Below are 23,946 nucleotides of genomic sequence, written 5' to 3' on the forward strand. Positions count from 1 at the left end.
TTAATATAAACAGAAGTTTAAGGCACGGGGGTCTAGTTCTTACTCTATTTGACAAGACTACCACACACAGAAAGCAGTAAAAGCACTAGGGAATGATGCATAAATAGCATCTACTGACAAAACAAATAAGTAAAACATAGAACATAAGTAGTAACTTTGACAGAGTATCCTAAAGGACCTACTACAGAATTAACTAATACCAACACAATAAACATGAGGAATTTCAGATTCTCGGTCTTAAACACAACTATATAATGGGTGATAATTTTGCAAAGCACCTTTACAAAAGATAACGGAAAGACTGGAATGGTTTCAGTTATAATTGTATGAACTGAACACGAAAAAGAAACGGTGCTATTTTACTAAAAAAAGCTTTATTAATGAAACCATGAATCTTTTCTTAAATATGCTGCATTAACATGAAGGAAACATTATTTCCAGCAAAAACAGTAGCACTTAATTGAAAACCAAAGGCTCTAAATCCGAGGCTAGTAACTTAAGAATCTTGAAACACTCATTTAAAAGACTCTCTTCTACACCACGGAAAGGGAAAACTTTGATGGTGTCCATTCTCTATCAACCATAAGACACAATATCAAGGATCACACAATCCCATATTCCTTTCTGATACCAGCCACAGGCATTGTGTTGCAGCAACAACGCAAGACATGGAGGGAAAGTCCACTCCAGACTTCCCAGCTTGCTCCCTTCCCAAAGCCACTCCGAATTCCTGGGAGGGTACCGAAATAAGGAACTGATGGTCGTAACACCCAACGTAAGCAATGCACCGAATGCCAAAATTGTCAAAATTCACACAGCTTGTCTCTCTCCCGACAGGTTCCCTGCTCTGAACTGAAAGAAGCAGTCACCACAATCATCTGCTGAGGCTCCACCGATTCCATTTCTCTCTTATATCTGGCCCATCACATTCCTCACCATCACCTGGTGTAGTCACCACCTGCCACAAATCTCATCAGGACTCCCTATCCTCGTCAAGGGTTCCTCGCTGCAGGCTCATAGGGAGACTACAAGACAGGAGCCCGCCTAGTTTCTGGCCTGCCTGGCCTAGACAAGCCTGCCCCCTTCCCGCATTCCCAGTCTCCACAGACTTCCGTCCTCCCCTTTTCGATTCGCCTTTCGCACTGGTGCCCCTGGCCTTCGTCTGAGAGCCTACCCCAACGTTACCTTTCACGGAAAAGTCTGTCTGCCCTTACCAGGGCAGCGCGGGATTCTGGAGACCGCGGGAATCGCCGCACGAACCCCCCTCGCCGCGCAGTCTGATCCGCTTCACCTGCTGCTGCCAACGATATGCCACTACTCCCGGCATGCCCCGCGCAAGCACCGCCTCTCTCACCCCGCCTTGCTCTCTCTCAAACACGTGACCTCTTTTCGCCTCCATCCACGCCCACTTCCGTTCCTCCACTTTCCCTTAGGAGGGAGGAGGGGGCTGAGGGTGTTAAAGAGTAGCGACTTCCTCCTACTCCCCGCCCCCGCCCCGCTACCCCCTGCTACAATGTCTTCCGGGTCGCGAGCGCCTCGGCGCCTTCTGGGAAACCATCTCATTTCCTCCCCTCCCCCTCCTCCTGCCTTCAACCAACCAGCCTCCCGTCAGAGAGAGACATGCGCAGTGAGTGCCTCCCGTCTCTTCTACCCGAACCCCCCCTCCCCCCCAAGCAGAGAGACCCCAGCAGCAGCAGCAGCTGATGATGAAGAGAGAGGCAGTGGCAGAGGGGGGGCACCTTTTATTTCTATTTTTAAAGGGACAGGACACTAATTTTACCCCACTTCAACCTTGAATTGAGGGGGGTGGGGGGAAGGCGGCTGAGTTCCTTCCCCCACCCTCCAGCCCTGAGACCTGAGAGGGAGATTGAGCCTGAGAGAGAAGGAGAAGGAGTTTCTTCTTCGAAAACCCCCATCCACGACTCCTACCCCCTCACCCCTCCACTAGCCTCCCTCCCGAGCCCCCTCCATCCTCCTCCTCTTTGGCCGTGAGAGGAGGAGAGAAAGAGACCAAAAGCCTCTTAGCAACACAGACCCTTCTCTGCTGCTGTTGCTGCTGCTGTTGCTGCTGCTGCTGCTGCTACTGCTGCTGCTGCTTGGCCCTGGCTGGAGACATCTCACTACACCCAGGAGCAGCCACTTCCCCAGCTCTCCTCCTCCTTCGCCTCCTCCTCCTCCACTCCCCCCCCCCCCTTTATTACCCTTTGTGTCATCCTCCACAGCTCCAGGGAAGGCACTCAAAAGTGGGGGGCAGGAAAGGTAAGTGTGTCTGTGGGGGCTTCATTGCCTTCCTCTGGCTCTGACTTTAACTCCGGGGCAACAGTAGCACCAAACCACATACGCAGTGGAGCTCCGGGGTGAGGAGGGGGTGGTGCTGGGGGGTGGTGAAGGAGGGGTTGGAGTAGGGAGGGGTGTGTGAGGTGGGTGCCCATCCTGTCAGAGGAGGAAGGGCACTTTTTATTTTTATTTGCTGTTGTCAAAAGTGGTTTCTCTCCTCCAACTAACATCTGATTGTGTCTTGCTCCAGTGGGGGAGAATACAAAAACAACCCCCTCCTTCCTCCAATGAGGCGCCAGGGAAAGAGACAGAAAGAGGCACACTTTCTAGATGTCACTTTAAAAAATTCATTTGGAGAGCTTTTTTCCTTTTTCCTTAGGAAAAGCTCCACTGCATTTGTTTCTGAGTGGGAAAATGTCGGGATCTGGTTGTATCGGAACTGCTTATCCATTTGTAGACCTGAGTGTTTTCCTCTTTTTGGTTCTGTATGTGATTTGGATATTGACTTAAGTGTTGGAACAGACTTGATTGGTTTTTGCTTTCTGGGTTTAATTTTCCTTTTTTTCGTTTTGTCTGACTTGCATAGAAAATTACACATTTTTGGTTGATAGAGGCCTTTGGATAGGTTTTGACTTGTATTATTGCTTTTTTTGTTAAATGTTTGTTTCATATATCAGCATATAAAGTTAAAAGCGTAAAATGCTTAAAGTTTAAGTACCACTGGTATTGTCTCTCCTTACATATGCTCCTGATATTTATTTTACACAAGATGAGAATATTAGCTATTTCATAATTAACCTGGGTATTTTTCTAATCTTTGTAACTTGTTTGAACAAGTAATCCCCATTGAAAACTTTTATGTTGTTCTGGCTTCATGGAAGGCCAAACCTCTCCATCAATAGTTTGCTGGATTGGTACCACTTTCAGTTTTAACTGAATTATTTATTTACTGTTGTAAATTGAGATGAGTTTTTCATCTCTTGGGGGTACTGAACCAAACTGCTTACTATATGTGAAAGGAGACAAATTTTTGAAATACGTTTTCATGAGTCAAACCATGATGTTGTAGTTAGTGTATTCATTGTAGTGAGATATAATTTGAAAGATAAATCCAAATTTAGGTTTATAGTGTAACAATCTTGATAAAAATTACCATTCTCCATTTTTAATGTGGTATGTTCTTAGTGAATGGTTTTCAAATTCAGTGGTGTATTTGATTTCACAAATGCTAGAAAGTATGACTGTGATGTAGGCCTTTTACTAGGGCTCACGTTGGAAAGTGGTATTTTGTTTCACATGTACATTTCTTTATCCTTTCCTTAAAGATGGATGCACACTTATACATACACACACACTCTCTCTCTCTCTTTCTCCCTCTCTCTCATACACACCCTTTTTTGTAACTGCATTGGTATCTCTGATCCCATAATTTATGTCAGCAAAAAATATTCTCCTGTAAAGCAGCAATTTTGTGATCAGACTGGCAATATGAAAACAGCAATTTGATCGACTAGAAAGGATTGAAAAAAATAAATCTAGAAGGATATTTGACATAAATATTAGGAAGACATCATACTTCTAGTTTTTTTTTCTTGATGGTAAAGCCAAAACATAATATAGTGGCAGAAAAACATTGCACATGTACAAACCTGTTCTGTAAAATTTTAATTACTAACTGTGTGAAAAAGTAGACATTCACACACATGGGGAAAAAAATCTATGTAGCAGTAAGCAACATGGTCCTATTTCCTTCCTTTCAGTTATAAATTTGAACAGTTTCTTACCTTTTTCTGAGGTGTAATTGGTGCACCCCAGCAGACATCTGTGCCAAGTTCAAGTTTGTCTCCCAGCATCAATACTACTATTCTAGGTCCACCTAGTATTTCTCGTTTTTACCTTAATACCTCAGCAACCTTAACATAAGAGATGGAAAGAAGAATTTAGTGAGGAAATCAATTTTAAGTAAAGTGAATTGTGTAGATAATTGGGATAGTAGTTTGCCAGTGGGCAGCTGAGTGAAAATTTACAGCTTGATAATACCTTTACTTACTCTGTTTCAGTTTTCCTTTGAAAACGTTTCTTATCCCACCACCCCCAGGGTAATCCTGTATGGTTTGAAGATTCTAGACCTCCTCTAGGTTGGATAATGATTTACCTTTAGAAAACTGTTTGTTTTTATTATGGCTTTTTTTTTTAGTATTAAGATATAATTTTGAATTATAATTTTCAAGGAGGTGATATCTTGGAGGTCACTTCATCCAGCTCTTCATTTTTCATATTGCTGAAGTTCAGAGAGCTTGAGGAACTTGTGCAGAGTTCCAAGGCCTGGAAGTAGACAGGACATGGACCAGAGAACTCCGGTTTCTTGACATTTTCACTATGCTGCACTACTTCATTTTCCTTTGTCAGAAATGAAACTGTCATGCACAATTCTGTCTATGGCACTTAAGGGTTTTATATGGAGTCATAGTCTAAGAATATTAAGGAAAAGGGCTGTAAAGCCATATTTTGTCCATTTATATATAGGAGAGTAGCTTGTTGTTTTTTTTTTAAGAGGTACTGATTTCTCTCATTGTGGATTATTTCTATTTTGAGAATTATTTCAGCTTTGCCTCATGCTCATTTTTCCCTTACTCTTCCAATTAATCAGTCAATATACTTCATTCTCTTGTATTAAAGATGTATATGTATTATGTATATATGTAAATGCATATTGTATTATGAATGTTTACTTGTGATTCTCTCTCTGAACTAATTAAGGCTAAAATTTTTGTCTTGTTAACGTTTCTGTCCCTCATAGCACAGTGTCTGGTGCACAGTAGGCCCTACGGTTGTATGTCATAATTTATATAAGAGTTAGGCATATTTGAATTCGTTGACTCTCATATGTGGAGTTCCTTCCTTTTCTTCCTTTTTCGTTTTCTCCCTGCTACAATTTCTTCACTACCATGATTTTTTTTCTTTTATCTTTACTATGGTTCTCACTTTTTCTAATAGCCAAATTAAATCCTGTACTCATAATAAGTAAAAACATATTCCCTCTAATACTTGTACAGGGTGCAATTTGACAACAGTGATTTGTTTTAAATAAGGGGTGATCAAAAATTCCAGTTAAAAATGTACTAGCAAATGTTTAGAATATACTTAAATTTCATTTCATTGAGTGACTGGTACTATAGGTTACTGGAATGAGTAGGCTACTTTTTACCAGCTCTATAAAGCAACCATTACTGAGGTGATTTGTTTCCCTGACTTTGTTTTTTTGGTCCTCACCCAGACAATTATCAACTTTCCAGTTTTCTATGGATATGAAGATTTACTCCTAGTCATCAGTGGGACCCCAGGAAGTCAGCCAGAAAGCCTATGTCCAACTTATGTACCTTTGCAAACTTGTCTGTATTTTGAATGTATGTGCAAAACAGATTGTACTTAGCTATTCATTAAACATTTATTGAGCATGTGCTGTATGTCAGACACTGTGATAGGCATCTGAGAAGTAAGGATGGCCCCTACAGTTTAATGTGAAGAGATATCTTAGTTGTATTCCATAAGTGTATTGGTCACATATTTTGATGTTTATACCTAAATAAATTTTATTAACCAAATGGATACTGATAGGTGGGAAAATGCATGTTTAAGAAGGATATTGCTGTATTTTACTAGAATAGAAAAACATAAAGAAAAAACTTCCACTTAAGACTATATTCTGGGGATTTCTATTCCATAGGTAATTCACTAATTTTAGACCATGAAATAGTCTGTGTGGCTATCATTGCTGGTATTTTCTTACTATATACTTTTATTTGAAGATGACCAACACTGTTCACTAAAATATCTCTTACTAAATTATTACAAAAAAGAAGAAAACCCCAAACTCTCTAAACGTAAACTTTCTTTTCCCTCAAAAGTGGCTTTTGTCTTTTTACATTTCATATAACAGGTTATCTTTCATAATTCATTGGAAGATATTGTACATTATCGTTAGTGATTTTCTATCATAGTTTAAGCTGACAGTTTGATTTAATCATCACGGGATAATTATAATATAAACTATTTAGGAGTTTTGGGATTTTTTTATGTGTACCGGATATATTTCTCCAAGATCCTCATGAGAAACTTTCCAGTTCTAGTTCTAAGTCAATTGCACTTTTTAATCTTTATTATGTGATACAGTTTCTGTAACTTTAGTATGAGTTGGAGATTTCTTAGTCAAAGGATGTTTCAAAAACAGAGAATACTATCTTAGTTCTGTCATAGTTTTCTTATGATTTTAAAGTATATTAGAGAGAAAGAGATTTCCTGGATTTCCTTTGCTCTCCTTAAAATTATACCTTTATAATAATATTGGTTTGCAATTTAAAAAAGGAGGAATTCCCTGCTGGTACAGTATCTTGTGAAGGTAAATAGATTTCTGAGGATCAGTTCTGATCTCTTTCACATTCTTTCTTAACTTTCTGTTTTAGTAATAATCATAGTTACCATTTATTTTAAGTACCTAGCACTGTGATAAATATTATCAATCCCAGTCAGTCCCTACAGTGGTTCTGTGAACTTTGTAACACTGTCCTCATGTTAAAAATGAGGAAACCTATTACTGACAAAAGAAGATTTTATCATATAGCAGCAAAATACTCCATCATAGTAAATTCATAGTAATTCACTAATTAAAAACACAGTCAGAATAGAAGTTTTATCAGTCAGTAAGTATTCTGGTAAACATTAGTAAAATTATGGCCCTAGGAGCTTATTGAAACAGTGATGGAAATTTTCTGAAAATTTACAAGAACAGAAAGACAAATAGAAAATCCAGTTCTTTATAAGGAACATAGATGCAGACCGGTGTGCAACTTGAAGTAAAGTATACATAAAATGCATCTTCTCTTTGTATGACAGAAATAACATTTAAGACTTCTACATATTGAACTTCTTTTATCTTACATGAAGTTAAATTTAACACTTTGTTTCATGAAGTTTGGAGGTTCCAACAATTAGTGACTCAGTGAATATTTACTATGAAAAATTTTTGTGTAACTCTGTTGATAACAGAAAACCTGTAAACAAAGGGGAGTTTATATTACCTAATACTTAGGCACGTATATATACATACATACTTTCTGGACCCTCTATCTTACAATATTTTCAAAATTAGTGCATTATATGTATAGGATTAAATTTAATGTACTCTTTTTAGTACTGCTTAGAGTCATATTTTTAGTATAAGAATGGACAACTTGTTGGAATCTCTAGATGCCTAAATTATTATACAGATGTTCTCTAAAGCAGCTATTGAATTAAGATACTTTTTGAGCCAGCTAACCAAGTTGATTTTTACATCCTTTACTTTTAGGCGAAAGGAGTAATTTTTTAAAATTCTGTTTTATTAATTAAGTAACTTTCATATTCATCCTAAGTAAATACACATTCATCTTATATGCTTACATTGACCCTATTATCTATAAATGTTACGCCAATGCTTTATGACCTAAAGAGTTTGGAAATATTTTTAAATGCTAAGGAACTATTCTGTGTCATCTATTATACTTCAGAAAGGAAAGTTTATAACAAATATGGTTTCTTGCTTTTAAACAGTCTGAATAATTAGTGGGATAGAATAAATCTGTGGTCCTAAATAATCTCCTTAGATAATCTAAAGGTAATTCAGTTAAAAGTAAAGATTCTAACTCTTCACCATTTCTGTTTGAGGTATTTCTTTATCATCTAAGATTTCAGAAGTTGGAATGACTCAGTGTAACTCTTCAGAGAGACAAGGTGTGAACTAGGCTGAACATATTAAGATATACCTTCTAATGTAGCTAGACATAATGGAAAAAATCTGATAATTATACCTGGTGAAAAGCATATACTTCATTCAAAGTTTGTTGTAATTCTGATTTGAGTCCTTATTTCAGTTGACCTATAGAACCTTTTCTTAGGAGAATTTGTAATTAAATTCTGTGTCCTTGAGTGATTTATTAGAATGTATTGTTTTAAAGAACTAAAATGAGTTATATACATCAGTTACCAACCTTTGAGTGGTGAAAAAATTTTGCACACTGGATTCTTGGCCAACCAACCAAGATTACAGCAGTGAGAGGGAAATTTTCTGTATGGTGCTAGTGCGAAAACTAGTACATGCTTGTCCTGCCAGGTTTTTTTGTTTTTGTTTTTGTTTTTTAATTTAATGTCTATATCTCAGAAGTTAGAAGTAAACCTAAAGTGTTTCTTAAGGTTGGCAGAGTGTTAAATTATACTTCAATTTATCCTTTTATTCAAAGCTATTTTTTCTATACACCTTGAGTCCAGAAGTGCCTACTAATCTGTTGACCATTAACTAACTTAATTTATACATTCAGACATCTTAATGTTACTAGTATCTAAAAATAATAATCTAGAGTGTATACATACAGTCACTGATGTTAGGGGAGGGAAGTATTCCACATCCAACAAAAAAAAATATTGATTTTTAAATAGCTTCCTTACTTGGGGTATACTGATCTAAGAAACAGCTGCTATGTAAGATAAAAAGGGTTTTTATTTATTTGGAAAGTAAATATAAAGTTTATCATTAATGTATATTAAGCAACATCAAAATATTTAGGAAGTTAACTACATGTTCCAATAATGACAAATTTAGAGGCTGTTTTTTTGCATTATTCTAAAATCATTTTCTTTCTTCCACATTTGTCACACAAGAGTTTTTGCTGAAGGATTTCTTGGCCATTTTAGAGACTAATCTAGTTAAAAGGTTTGTTTATGCTTCCCATCTCTGTTCTGCTGATGGTATTAGAATGCAGGCCAGAGCCAGACATCTAACTGTTTATAACATTCAAACTTCAATTAAAGCTACAGTGTTCAGTTCACTATATATCAGAAAGCTCATACCAGCCACAAATACCTCCAGTAATGATGGCAATGATTTTGTGTAGCCATAGGCTTTCCTAAATCATGCCACTCCTTATGAATTCCTTTTGTTCATTTAGGAAGTATTAACATATAATTCTTTCATTGAAGTCTAAAAATGAAGCATATTTTCTTCTAGAAGTAGTATAGCTTTTCCTTTAACAATCTTTTTTGATAATAAAACCTAACAGCTTTTATTATTGCGTATCTTCCTTAAATGGTTCAGTTTAGCTTTTTTAAGATTAGTAAATTCAATAGTAGATATTAAGTCTGCTATCCAGTTGATTTGACTCCTGTTTCCAGTATGAAGAACATAGCAATATTTTGTCTGTTAGAAAACAAAAGTAACAGTCACATTACCGCAGTGTTCTTCTATGTATGAGAGGAGACTAGATCCACATAATACAAATTTTAATTTAATCTTATGTTGCTTTTCTGGTGTGCTGCTCCTGCTGTTTGTGATCTCTTTGTTCTAAGTATGTTGATAAAATATATCAAAGTTTTTTTTCTTAAGGTTTTTTTGGGGGGATATTAGGTTTATTTATTTATTTATTTTTAATGGAGGTACTGGGGATTGAACAATTGAACCCAGGACCTCTTGCATGCTAAGCATTCACCACTGAGCTATACTCTGCCCCCTTAAAGTTTTTTTTTTATTTTTTTATATTTTTTTTAATTTTTAAAGCTGTTAAAAATTCTCTAAAAACATTTATTCAGCAGCTTCTCTATTCTCTGCAAAATTTACCCCAATGAGTCAGTAAATGACTTCTGTATGTGTCTAATTTTTCTGAGTAGTAGACAAATTTGCTATATTATATTACTTTCTCTTTTTATAAAACTAAATTTTAGTTTTTATTAATTTCAGATCTTTATGTATTAAATATATATATTATCTTTGTACATACATATGTTTTTATTAAAATGTAAAGTTATAGGAAATTTGAACATGTTAGGAATGATGAAAAATGACATTGAATTGAATGAAAACTTGCTAAAATACTTTTAATTAAGAACTGTTACAATGCAAAAAAGCTGTATTACTCATTTTCCTTGGTACTGAAAGTAATGATCCATTTATTTTAGAATATTATAAGGTAGGAAGTTAGAAACCTCACTACAGTATCTAAAGATAAGAGCTAACAACAACTATGCAAAATTTGAATTTGTAGGCTAAAAATCTGGAAAAATCACTAAGATAAGCTAAGTTGAAACTCACAAAATAATGTGCACAGTATGATCCCATTTATGTAGAATAAAATACAGATAAATGTGCATACAATGTATAAGCATATATAGTTGCATACATATGTAATGTATTTTTGTGCTATATGCACATATACTCAAAATTAAAAATTGTATAATATATATGCATTATATTTATGTAAATACATTGAAAAATGGTCAGAAAAATATGTACAAAATTAATTTATAGCAAGTATGTATGTGGGATGCTGGAAGGTTGAACTTACTGTTTTGCATACTTTAGTATTACTTGGGTTTATTTTTAACAATAAGCTCATATTCATGTAGTAATTTATAAAGGAAAAAATATTTTTATGTACTAAAAAATATTTTTATGTACTAAAGGAAAAAGAATGACCTAAGAAAATTGCTGTCAAGTCCTAACCCCTAATCATCACATGAATGTATCTCTTGAATACCTTGAAGAGAATTGAATATTGGCTAACAATCATCATAGCTTGATACAGAATAAAGTCTGTTAGGCTGATCTAATCTTATCTAACAGTGTGAAAAGCTTAGTCAATTGAGATAGGAACAATGAATGTAATTTATCCTAATTTTTAAATATTTTGCTTCTTATTGCAAAATGCGTTTCTTGCTATCCTGGCAAAATATAGACTGGGGAACCAGTGGCAAAGACTGTCAGTCTAAAGTAGTAGACAGTAAGTCAGTTTCAGTCTGAGGTAAGATACAACATATGGACCTAAGATGGACTTTTGTTATTTTAATCAGTGATCCAAATTATTGTATGTTCATTCAAAATACAGATGGAATAGTCATTTAACATTTTTAAGTTTCCTGTATTTATGTACTAGTTTGAATAGAAGATAAAAATAAAACAAGTTTTAAGATAAGTTTTTTTTTTTAAAGTGACTTAAACATGTATTTGAAAACCACTTCAGGAGCCTTTGTAAAATAACATCAAATTGAGTATGTAAATATGCAGAGTAAAAGAAGCAATTCTGTAGAGTTAGTCACAGTGGACTTCCTGGGAGGACATGAGTTAATCAGAGTTTAGGTAAAGGAGAGATCCTAAGTTGGCGCAGAAAAGAGTAATTCAAGTAAAGACAAAGCTTCCAATGGAATAAGGGGATGGGGAAGCTTATATTTACTAGTTTGAAAGCTAAGATTAAAATTCAAAATAAACTGATGTATTTGGAAACTGGTTAGAAATGATATACCTTGCATTTATGTTTTCAAAACTTCATTTCCCAGAATGCAGGTCAGAAAAGAAATAGGAAAAAAATAATTTGCATGAAAAATAAAACAGTGATTAGTTCTTTGCAATTATGACAGGAAAATCTGTCCATGAAGCAACCATAGTGTGAATATAAGTTGAAAATGAAACACTATAGTTAAAATAGGAAAATTTTATCCAAGGATACTGAGGTTCTTTTTTTGCTTCATAATTAAAATTCATATTCAGGTTCATGGGATCAGTAGTAAATAGTATATAATCAAAGTTATAAATCTTATTTATAAACTCCAAAATTAACAGAAAGATATCTTACATTTTCTCCATTTACTTCATAAGGTTTATTTGCATTTAATTTATTTCCAGCTGGCCCCATCATGTAAATTATCAGCCTACCTATTCTCTACCACCATGTACTGGACTTTTTTTTTCCCCGAAAAATGGCAAGCTTAACAAGTTCTCTCAAATAATGTCTCTGTATTTTGTTTCACTCAAAAAAGTCATAGTAATTTTTCTTTTAAAACTATGTAGGAAGCATTGACTCAGTGTTTAAACTTAGACTAATATTCTTTACACTTAACACAAAACTTACCATTACAGTTAACCTTTGAACAACAACCTTTGGTTAGGAATGCCAACCCTCCAAGCAGTCAGAAATCCAAGTATAACTTATAGACAGTATTGCTATCCGCAGTTCTTCCATATGGGAGGATTAAACCAATCACAGATCATGTAGCACTGTGGTATATACTACTGAAGAAAATCCATGTATAGGTGGGCCCATGCAGGTCAAACCCCTGTTGTTCAAGAGTCAACTGTACTAATAAAAGAGTTGTGTTATAAGAATTCATTTCTATTTCAGTTTAAAGCTCATAATGCTTTTTCTCATAGAATCATTGTTATAGTGGTTAGGTCTCCTAAAACTCCTTTAACACAGGTAACAATGGGAAGTAGTGAATATAGCATTGTGCCCTAAACATAACTAGGTGGAGTTTAGAAAAGAAAAGCAAGAAAGGGGTTCAAAATTGATGTCTGTGTGTACTCAAGAGAATGTCCTAGGTGTGATTGACTGAGTTTGAACAATGAAGAAAAAGAATAAGTCTGCAAGTATACTAGGCTGGTGTGGGAGATTGTAGCAAGTGATTGTCACATTCAATTGGACAACTTGGGAAGACCCACAACTGGCACCTATATATGAAACAGTGTGATGTCTGGAGCATACCAACACAGAGGAAATAGAAGACATCACATTCACAAACTGAATGTTTCAAATCTAGGACATATTTGCGTGAATGTTATCAGAACATAGAACTTTTTTAAATTCTTTTAAGAAAAGTAGGATTGCAAAATGGTAACAATAAATGCCAACTTTGTTGTTTTAGAGTAATTCATGCAGTCAGAAGTAATTATAAATTACTAAGTTACATCAATTACTTCAGGCCTTTATGTTAGCCTTGAAAATATGGAGTAGTACTTTTAAAGACAAAGTTGAAGAAATTTAATTTTTAATTCTTGTTTTCCATTTAGCTTTCTGTGTTGTCAATAAGATTTTCATTTTTGATCTTTAAATTTTAATCATCTTTGAACACGAGTTTCTGTCTGTATTAATAAACAACCTAATTAATAACTAAAGGTTCAAGAAATGCCCCAAGTATTAACAACATTTTTAAAAATTAATGTCACTTGAATTTTATTAAGACCAAAATATCACAAAATGTGTTAAATTGTAAGGAAAAGGTAAAATATATGCAAGCATTCATTGAATAGAAACAGTACTTTAGTCGATGAATTCTGCCAGGGCATCATTCTTCATCAGGTGATTTTTTTTTTTTTTTATTGACGTATAGCTAGTTTACAATGTTGTATTAATTTCTGGTATACAGCAGAATGTTTCAGTCATATATATACATACATATATTCCTTTTTATGTTCTTTTTCATTATAGTTTGCTACAAGATATTGAATATATTTCCCTGTGCTATACAGTATAAACTTGTTTATCTATTTCATGTATAGTAGTATCTGCAAACCTCAAGCTCCCAATTTATCCCTTCCCACCCCTCCCCTCACTGGTAACCATAAGTTTGTTTTCTATGTCTGTGAGTCCTTCATTAGGTGATCTTGAACTTAACTTTCTGACATTCTCATGTATGGTTTTTGAAGCAGATTAACATCTATAATTAGAAACTACAGAATTTAGTTCAGTGCTTATTTATTTAGTTATGTATTTGCTTTTTTACTTACTTATAAAACATTCTAAATGAGACAGTACCACTGGCATTGATTTATTTTTCTGCAGTGTCTAGCAGACTACTGATGATTCATAGACCAGAAGTATTTGAGAAGCTTATTAGTATTTGAAAACACAGTTTACTAAATTTATCTAATAACTTTAAGGGGTCATTGTACCTTCTAGAGGAACAAAAATGAAGAATCACTTGGGAATTATTCAGGGATTGATGTATTCCCTCTGTTTTACAGCTTTCTACTTGTCTTTCTATAAAAGTATATTCCAAAGATCCCTAGTTACATGATAAGTTAATAGGTGTGATCCCTGCCAAAGTTTCCTTCATCAAATAAAGTTTAAAAAATATGATTAAAGAACCCTGAACAGGATTTTTTACTGCAGTAGTAATCACTAACATTTACTGAGTGCATACTTTGTGCCACTCACAGTGCTAAGCATTTTACGTACATTTTCTTACTTAATCTTAACAACCAGAGAAAACATTCTGAGAAACACAATTTCAGGAAGTGTTTCCTCATATTATTTCACAGCTTGCAAGCACCTATCCAATAACTTATGTTAAGAATGTAAAAGTGAGACAAATACCATTTTCTCTTGTTAAAAGCCTACAGCTTTGGGAAAGAAAGGTTATAAACTTATCCTTAAAATTAAATATTGAACTTAATAATACGTTTCTATACTCTTCTAATCATCGTACTCACAGATGATCGATAATACCATTATACTCTTTTTGTAATTAGGGAACAAGCTTTAGAGCTTCAGAAACATGCCTGGGTTTGAGCATGGGATCTATATACTGAGTACTATCATATGGAACCTTTGGTGAGTTAAGGTTCTGAACTTTCTCAAAGTTGTAACTATTAAATGGTAGAATACTTATGCTTATGAAGTCCTAGCATGTTGTGGACATTCACTAAGAACTAGTTTCCTTTCCTTTTCCTTCTCTGTTTATTTTATGAGTAATAACCGTGGTTTAGAATCTTTGAGAGATTATACATACATTAAATTTTAAATTATTCTCCTTGTTTTAAAAAATAAAATAATCTGTTATTCCTAAAACTATTTTAAGATTTCATGAAACTCTGCATGGGAGGGCTTGATCTACTTTGTCTTTTTGCTTTTCTGCACTTTGCTAATAAAATGGGCACTTGTAGATGTTGTTTAACTGAGATACTAGAGAAATTTGAATAAATAATCATACTTTGGTAATGTAAATACAGAGAGCTTACAGTAATGCTTTTGGTAATTCTTATTAAGTGAAATGTAAGTAGATCTCCTTTTTTTGTCTTAATTTTTCCACAATTGACAAACAATATTGCAAAAAAATTAAGAGCCTGGACTCTAGATCTGGTCTGTTTGGATCATATCCCTTTTCTGCCATTTAACTAATTATGTGACATTCTGTACCCCAATTTCCTCATTAGCAAAGTGGATGTAATAATTGTACCCACGTCAGGGTTATTTAATAAGAGATATATATGTGTATATGTCACCTTTTAAAGTGCCTGGCATATATTGAGTACTATAAAAGTGTTAACTGTTAATAGTGATTATATGGATTGTCTGTATATTGTGACTAATATGTTTTGATAGGAGTCTAATTTGGTAATTTCATTTGGCAGAATAAAACAAATTCACAGTTCCTTGAAAAGGATGTCACATCTTTATGTTGCATTTTATATTTGCCAAATTCTTTGTATTATTTTCTACTTCTTACTCTTATTATTGAGAGATAGTGGGAAAAAAATATCCCTATTGTTTCCTATAAAGAAACATGACATACGGAAAGTTCAGAACCTTTTATAGCATGGCAGTTTTTAAAGTCAATAGAAAGACCAAAATTAGAAGTCAGAATATTCCATGTGTCAGTATGTTGAGTCATGCATCTTTACTCCTTATTAAGTATTTAGACAACAAACCTATTAGTTGGCAAACTTTATGTTAAAGGTATATTATTCGGTTCTTCAAAAATTTCAGTGGCTTGTATCTCCTTTGGATGTGTGCTCTCACTTAAGGTTGATTCACTAAAATATTATATGATAAAAAGATTAAAGTTAACTGGTGGCCTGTCTATCCCCTAGGACATTTAAGGGTTGAGTATCTATTTTTAGTTATTAACTGGCTTCCCCTCCCCTCATTTGATGAATTAGATCAAACACTTCTTTCCTATTTCTCATATTATCAGTAAGTACTCTACTACTATATACTGTTGGTTCTATGTGCTTTTCTGAGCCATCCAAGAAACTTAACCATCATTCTTAATACTTAGTTTCTGTGAAAAGTGATCCAAAGTTTCAAAGAATAAATTATTATACAGTGAACTTTTGAAAAGCACTAGGATTATAAGTTTGTATTTTTTAGACATATTAGAGAAACATTTAAAATAGATGTTTGTTTTTTCTTGTTTAAAATATTGCATAGTGTCTATAATTGATCAGTTTAAGAAACTGATGAGCAGTTTGGTTGGGATCCAGAAAATGATAAATGATGATGGCCAGAAAACTCAAAACTATCTCTTTAAAAGAGAATTGTAAATGGTTGCTTAGGCAAATAATAGAAGAGTGTCTGATTTCAAATTTGTAATTATTGTTCATAGTTGCTTACGATGTATTTTATGTAAAGTAATTTATTAATTTTTCTCTTTAAAACTAACCAAAGTTAAAATTTAGTATTTCAGTCAAATACTTTGCAAACATTTATGGGGACTTTTTTTTTTTACTTTTTTCATTTTTTTATTGAGTATAGTCAATTGACAACATTGTGTCAGTTTCTGGTGTACAGCATAATGTTTCAGTCATACATACACATACATATATTCGTTTTCATATTCGTTTTCATTATAGGTTACAAGATATTGAATCTAGTTCCCTGTGCTGTACAGAAGAAACTTCTTGTATATCTATTTTATATACAGTGGTATCTGCAAATCTAGAAATCCCAACTTACCCTTTCCCACCCTGTTTCCCCCTGGTAACCATGTTTGTTTTTGATGTCTGTGTGTCTGTGTCTGTTTCTGTTTTGTAAATAAGTTCAATTGTGTCTTCACATAACTGTCACTTTTATTATAGAAAACCAAACAAACATAATTCTATGTGTTTAAAATAGCAAGGAATTGACTCAAAGACACAGTGTCCTTGCTATTTTCCACATGAAATAATGTTTAAATTTTAATCAAGTTCTGCAAAATGTTTTCTCACTTGCTCTCTCTCTCTTTTTTTTTTTTTTTTTAACATATATTTATTCTGCCAATTAGTAGGGGCATAGACTCAGGGAACCTAATCACCTAATAACCCAGTTTGAAAACTCAAATTATTTTGTAAAGCCTGATGTGATTAAACCATTTTGTTTCCTTAAAACAAATCAAGTTATGTTTAAAATAATTTTTATTAAGTTATGGCTTGTGTAAAGGATTATTCTCTTTAAATGAGAATGTCTTGGACATTTTAGATCTTATTAAGGCTACCATCAACTGCTAAGGGATATCAACCCCTGATTCCAGAAAATAATAATATTTTCATAAGCAGGAATTTTTCTCAAAGAGAGAAAAAATGTACATTGTTGTCCGTGTATTCATCTTACACATGCAGTTAGGTAACGAAAGTCCTAGGACTTAAGAAGCAATCTCAGGTTTTTCATAGCAGTATAAAGAAGCATAGATATTTATTCATTCAGTTGCTTGTTCTACACATGTTAACTACTTGCTATGAGTCAGATATTCAGCAATAAATAAGACAGTCAGGGAACATGGAGCTTAAGAGTGACTGACTTTACAAAGAACAGTTCTTTCAGATACTTAGAGAATGGAGTTATAACTTATGTTGTAGGACAGACATTTCTAGGTGACAATAATAAACATATGAAATTTTCAGCCTTTCAATTTTATTGATTAAGAAATAAGATCCAGAAAAAGTAAATGATTTATCCAAGGTCATAGAGCAAGTGGTATATTTAGGACCAAGGCCCCCTGCCTCCTAGTGTACTTACATTTTCTGGTTGGATTAAAGTAGGAAACTGAAAGAGGAGAAAGACAAGGTGCCTAGAAAGTTGGGCCAGATACTTTGAACTTGGATGTAGCTAATATAATATGAGAAATTATACTTTTTAAACTTATTTCTACATGCTTGTTTTATTTTATTTGAATTTCTTCAGATTTCTTTTTGTTCTCCTTTAACACTTACTAAATCTTTCAGAATTTTTCTAAGTCCATATTTGTATAAAATATTTAGAAACGAGTTCTGTGCTCCTGGAAGCCACTTATGTTGTTGCTGTGATTCCTCAAGCTCATGCCTACCATAACTTTTCAGAGGTATACTTTTTTTTCTCAGTGAAGAAAGTTGTTTCTTTAATTATCTTGAATTTACTTAGCTACAGTATACAGTTCCTGGGAAAAAAGAAAAACGGGATGGTGGAAGATTAAAGGCACAAGTTTTCCTGGGATGGTTTTGATCTAACATTGGTTTGAAATCCTGTTACTGTAGACTAATTCTGGTTATTTCTGATAAGAAAAGACTTAGTAATAAATTATTAAAGGATATTCCAATCACATACAAGGTTTTGACTAAACTAATAGTTAAAGTTAAGGATTTGTAAGAGATTTATATGATTTCATCTTTGTCTCCATTATAATTTTTGTATTTGATTTTCAGTATTACTGTTTAAATTCTTTTAGGTTAACAAAGAATTTGAATTTTTTTTTTGTAAAAAGTATATTAAATAGTAAAACTAGGTACACGTCCTAGTAACTTACTTTGACTTAGGCACAGGAAAGCACATTTATAGGCTCACAATTTGAGAAGTAAATAAACTGTTTGAAAGTTGAGTCTGCAAAGCTAGACATAGTAACAACAGGAAACAGCCCACCTACAATACATATGGCAAAGGAGAAATATGGTGCAACAGACTACAGACAAAAATAATAACTGGAAGTTAAAAATGCATATTCTGCTTTACAACCTTAGATCTGTTATCTTAGAAATAACAATACTGTATCATTCTTCCAGATATAGTATAATATGGACATGTTTTAATTTACAAGAAAACTTTTTTTCTTTAAATATCTCACTTGATATTTATACATTTATAGTTAGGGTATAATTTTTTTATAAACTTTTCTATTTTTCTGGTATATATTTGTAGTTTTGTCTCTTTGGGACACATACTATTTTTACTTTATTGTTGTGCCAGATTTTAAGAAATTTGTTACGTGAAAAATTTAGCATACAAAAGCTGTCAAGTAAATGGTGAAAAAATTTCACTGAAGAATTCCTTTAAATAGAAAGCTGTTTTCATATACTTAAGTGTTTTAAAACTCACTTCCTACCCTTGGCTAAGAGAGACAGGAAAACTCAGTGCTGAAATGTCAGAAACCACTGCTGCTTGAATAGTAATCAGAATGAGAGTAAAGCATTTTTGAAATTTTAATCATAAATAATGAAAAAGTATTCTGCGTATAGAAACATCATTTGCTTCTAACATCTGAATATATTCATTTTATTAAGTTACTGCTGTTTATTGTTTAATTTTATTATCTTTGAAATTATTTCGTAGAGTCTGTATGAAAATAATATGTGGAGTAAGGGATTTTGTATGTAAAAATAACATTATTATGTGAGTACTAATTAAGCACAAGAGTACTGACCTGTCAGTTATGTTTCAGAATATTTGATTCTTAGTTTGGGCATGTGCTGTAGCTCCTCATTTAGTAGAAAGGAATCCAGTGGTCTGTAATACTGGGCTATAGTTTGATAGTTAATAAGAACACCTTACTGATAGGTAATATATTCTCTAATTTTTATAAATATAAATAAGTTCATGTCCAAAATAGTATATGGACAGAACATGTAGAATATGGACAGATATTCTCTATGATTCTCTATTTCTACATTTCTGTCATCTAATTAATAAAACTAACAAGATTATTTTGATATATATTTAATGGTATTCATAATCATTGTTGAAATTTATGATAATTAGATAAATGTGATAGATAATTGCTGTAAATGACAATAATATTTTATTTGTCCAAACTGTCAGTTTTGATAACACATACAGTGTAATCTTTATCATATATATATTCATTAATTTATTAATTGCTTACCCCACCCTTAATAATTCAACCATGTTAAAGCAATACTTTTTCTTTGTTTTTACATATACTTCTTTCTTCAAGTTCTAAGGTAGTTCTAGTGGATGCACATTAAAATCATCCAGGACCTACATTTAAGTCAGAATCTCTAAAGGTGCAGATCCTGATATTGTTATTTTTATAAATTCCTCAGATGATGCTAAAGTGCAGCCAGTATTGACAATTAATGTTTTAGGACTGAGATCCTCTGTCTTCAAATGCTCATGCCTTACTCTTCAGAGATCCTTAAACATAGCTGGAGCGCTGATGGCACTGCGAAATCTGGACTCTATAACTTGTCCTGGGAGAAGCACTAGAGTGGGATGAATTCCTGTGAGGATGGCTTCTGGATCCTCAACTCTAGTTGCTGAGACTGCAGTGAGATAGCTGGAAGCACTCATCCTGACTCAACCCAGGGGAAAACTTGGAGAGAGGCCTTCTGACTAGTCAGGTGAAACTGAAGTGAGTTTAGAAGTTTCAGGAAAGTAATGTTTAAAAATAACTAATTATATAGCCATTAGTGTCCTGAAGTGCCTTGAAATGGACCTCCAGGAGCCACCACCCTGCCATCATAGTCTTTCTTAGGCAGAAAGATGAAAACTGGCTGTAATTAACAGGGCTCCCTCTTGTCCAGGCGTACACATGCACACTCATGCTTATCAGTGAGTAAGGTTACTTGTATTTTGTTGCAGAAATTGATTACTGGGGCCAAAGAAGATTCTGCCTTTTCTCCACTGCCTTTCTTCTCCTTTCCCTCTGCACTCCCTCTACAAAAGCATAAACAAAAAACTTAATATCTGTTTGCTTGTAACTTGACATTTCTTAAGGGCAATGGACTTTCTCCTTCAATAGTTAGAGATGAAGGACTTAACATAGAAACATACACATTGAAATCTTCCCACAGCATAATGTAGTCTTTTAACAAGTTAAATGTGTCTTTAGTCTGTATTTTACTCTGGGAGTGACAAGGATAGAAGAGCTCTAGCCCCCTAAGGGAGATTGCTCACTTCCTGGTTTGCTGCTTACCTTTCACTGTGAACAGATACACAAGAGATAAGTACAAAAGTAATATTTAGCTACTAAACCTCAAGTGAGCAGTTTAGTTGCAGATGAGTGATTAGCATATAGTATTCTTGCTTTAATAGAATTTCTTTTTTATAAGAATGTATATAGATATAAACAGTATACACATTATAATAAGAGCTACTAGGTGGATGTTACTAGGGTTCAGAAAAAGCATGCTTTTTCCTTCCTTTTCTGCATAATAGCCATTAGAATAACTAAGCATCCTGATGAACAGAGTGCTGCTACACTAAAGGTTCAATGATTGTACATCTCTCCCTTCCTTGGCAGTTTTTCCTACCATTTATTTTTAGTGTCTATATAACATTTTAAAGTTGTATCTTCCCTTATATGACTGATGAGTAGCATATGCCTCTGTGAAGAAGGAAGGTGGTTTAAGACTTATAGATAAAACATTTTCACAGCTGTGAATAAGCTATAGAGAACTTCAAGTAAAAGTCCAGAGTGTTTTTTTGTTTGTTTGTTTTAAATAATGCCCTTAGATACCTAAAGATATTTAGACCAGCTTTCAAAATCAAGGACAATTTTTAAAATTTTACATTTCAAAGGTTATTACATTATTTTTAAAGCTGTATATTACCTCTAAAATTGTCATTAAGTAAACAGTAAAATAAAATTAATTTCCACAAATTTGAGAGATGAAAAAGGAACCAAAAAAAAAAAAAAAAGCTACAAGTAGAGTTACAGATCTCATAATCTCTTAGAAAGAAACCAGTAATGTTGATAATGTTTCCATACTAGCATTTGGTAATTTTATGAAAATTGCAAGGTGACTGCCTCTACACCTAAAAAAAGGGAAAAGGAGACCAGACTAGTAATGCTAAAAGAAGTCTCACAAGTTATGGGAATCCTGTTGCTGAACAGGGATTTTTTTTTTTTTTTTTTTTTTTTTTACTGGGACCTCAGGGCTTCCGAAAGCAACATGGCTGTTACCTTCTTTTGGGTCTTGGCTCCCTTTGAGAGTCTGATAAAAGCTTTGTTCTCTTGAGGGAGGGTGTCTTATGAAAAATTCTGTATTACCTTGTTCATGTATCGGGGGTTTGTGACCTTCTGAAGACTAATAATTTACCTTGAACTACTTGTACCAGAATCACCTAAGTTGCCTGTTACAGACTACTGGGCTATACCCCAAAGCTACTGAATTAGAATTTCCATTGACCTGGGTTCTAGAATTTGCATTTTAAAAAGCATTTCCACGTGATTCTTCTGTTCACTACTTAAGTTTGAGAATCATTGCTCTAGAGCTTTATGTATTATTACCACTCTGCCCTTGGCCTAGGAATAAGGTTTTCAGTGATACTTGACTTAACCATACTAATTAACTTACTAATATCTTACTGATCTACAGAATATCAACTAGGTGCCTTTAATGTTAATGAGCATCAAGATTATAAAGAAATTCAATTATTTGTGCTGAGTTGCTTATTTTAATTAAAAGAAATGAGAAAAACACTATATCCTCGGTCTTGTAGGTATATGTGATATAGAGATTTAAATAAATTTAACTCATTTCTAGTCTTTGTGAAATATACTGTTTGCTCTAAAAATGTATCACCAATTACTGAAATGTTTAAGAGACATCATACTGGGACTTCCAATGATAACTACTTTAAAGTATTGTTACCCACAGACTAATTGAGGTTCGATACAGTGTGAATTTTGGAAAAGCGAGACTTACAGAATTATTTTAAAATGTGTGTAGGTTTACTTCAAATAAATGTACATAGTGATATGAGCTGTCTCTAGGAGTCACCTCTATATATGAATGAATCAGCCTTTTTTGTAATGCACATATTAAGTGATGGTATATTAATTATGCTGCTAAAACAGTTCAAAGACTGCTTGAAAAATAGTATGTAAAGTTTGACCAAACATTTCCATCCAAATCTTGTTATGGTCTTAATTTATTTTTGCTGGTTTCCTTCATAGATAAATTCAGGCTTGAACTTTAGACTAACAGGGACATGCTGTTATCTTATTTCAAATTATTGAATCTGGATTAGTGAGCTAGTGTGCCCATGTAGCTAAACTATTTAGTATTAATTGCAAGAACACTTTTGTACCATGACAATGATAGACAGGTTATGAGTCCAGTACTCTTCTTAAGAGTCTTACTCTTTGTTTAAACACAGAAGAAAAAGTTACCTTGTCAACACTTGTACCATATAAGTCAACTGTCTCATCAAACATGTTGTTGGAAGTCAGGGGAGATCAGGTAAAATGGTAAATTGCTCAGTAAAAGCTTTTCATTGCTAAGGGGAAAAAAATTATTAAAAGTGATCAGTAGGTAAGTCAGAATACCATTTCTGTGTGGGAAAAATACTTGTGCTATTATTATATTATTCATTGGTGAGATAAAAAGACCTATTAATGTTCATCTGTATGTTTCTTTCTTAAAAGCAAATTAAACTTAGTTCAGTAAATATCATAAAATCTATTATTCCTAAGGTTTCTGGAAGATACATGAAAATACAAATTTTTTCATGTCTCCTGTTATCCAAATTTACATAAAAAAGCAGTTTAGATAGTTATTCTACAACGATTAAAATTTAGTTAGTGAGTTTCCCACTGAGTCTTATTTCTGACTAAATATTGATCCTATAGGACTATGTACTTCTTTTACGGTATATTTTTCTTTGTATTGAATTCAGTTTCTTGGTTCCCTTTGACTTCCTCGTGTGTCCCTGAAGGGCACACACACATGTATGTACACACAAATGGTGTACAAAATATATACACAAATAGTATAGTTTATACCTGCAGTAAAAATGACATATTTTCAAATTTAACAGAATAGATTATAATGGTTATAATAGATGACTTACTAATTAGCACAGTAACTGTGCTAATAAGTACATTGTAAGTACTTATTTTATG

The 23,946-nt window shown here is 33.6% G+C and overlaps 1 protein-coding gene and 1 long non-coding RNA gene across 4 annotated transcripts in view; one reads left to right on the forward strand and one right to left on the reverse strand.

The window, feature by feature from the left end:
• ORC4 (origin recognition complex subunit 4) overlaps positions 1 to 1,335 on the reverse strand; it is a 63,886-nt gene extending 62,551 nt beyond the window's left edge. The window contains exon 1 of one of the 2 annotated variants that reach the window (XM_006187598.3): positions 1,186 to 1,335. The gene's annotated coding sequence lies outside the window, so the exon portion shown is untranslated. The remainder of the gene's footprint in view (positions 1 to 1,185) is intronic. The other variant, XM_032479412.1, reaches the window with a different exon arrangement.
• Positions 1,336 to 1,633: 298 nt separating this feature from the next.
• The window catches only part of LOC106730005, a 161,269-nt gene continuing 138,956 nt past the window's right edge, over positions 1,634 to 23,946 (forward strand). For both annotated transcript variants that reach the window (XR_004319844.1, XR_001366423.2), the window contains exon 1: positions 1,634 to 2,259. This is a non-coding gene — a long non-coding RNA (uncharacterized LOC106730005). The remainder of the gene's footprint in view (positions 2,260 to 23,946) is intronic.

Source organism: Camelus ferus, chromosome 5, assembly GCF_009834535.1.
Source record: "Camelus ferus isolate YT-003-E chromosome 5, BCGSAC_Cfer_1.0, whole genome shotgun sequence".
NCBI lineage: Eukaryota > Metazoa > Chordata > Mammalia > Artiodactyla > Camelidae > Camelus > Camelus ferus.